This window comes from Amia ocellicauda, chromosome 16 (genome assembly GCF_036373705.1).
Source record: "Amia ocellicauda isolate fAmiCal2 chromosome 16, fAmiCal2.hap1, whole genome shotgun sequence".
Lineage (NCBI taxonomy): Eukaryota > Metazoa > Chordata > Actinopteri > Amiiformes > Amiidae > Amia > Amia ocellicauda.
Window position 1 is genome coordinate 28,287,742 of NC_089865.1, and position 478 is coordinate 28,288,219.

The following is a 478-nucleotide window of genomic DNA, read 5'->3' on the forward strand; positions in this document are numbered from 1 at the left end:
TGCGTTGGCCGGGAATCGAACCCGGGTCAACTGCTTGGAAGGCAGCTATGCTTGCCACTATACCACCAACGCTACCGTTGATTTGTCAACCAAAGTCAAACTCCACATAAATGTGATGCCTGCATTCCGTTCCAGAATGACATCATATTTCCCTTTGGCAAAGCATAGATGTTTGCGAAAGCAACCGTTGGATGCACTATCCTGTTCATGACTGCGGAGGGAGCTTCTCCATGCAACATAGCAGCTTTTGCATTTCACAATACCATTACCTTTCCTGGCATAGCATTACATGGAATTGAACACCAGGCAGAAAAGCTGACTGCTCTAGGTAAGGCTTGAACTCACAGCCTCGGCATGACACGGGCTGCATACTACTCTATAAGTACCGTGCTCTAACCGATTGGGCGACTAGAGCCAGAAAATTCGTGCAAGAAAGGATGTATAGCCGCATCCCACTGAGTCAGAAGAAAGCCCAGGG

At 48.3% G+C, this 478-nt stretch overlaps 1 non-coding gene across 1 annotated transcript; it reads right to left on the reverse strand.

Annotated features, from left to right (window-relative positions):
- trnag-ucc (transfer RNA glycine (anticodon UCC)) lies at nucleotides 1–72 on the reverse strand. The gene has a single exon. It is a non-coding gene; the product is annotated as a tRNA-Gly (tRNA).
- Nucleotides 73–478: the final 406 nt, after the last annotated feature.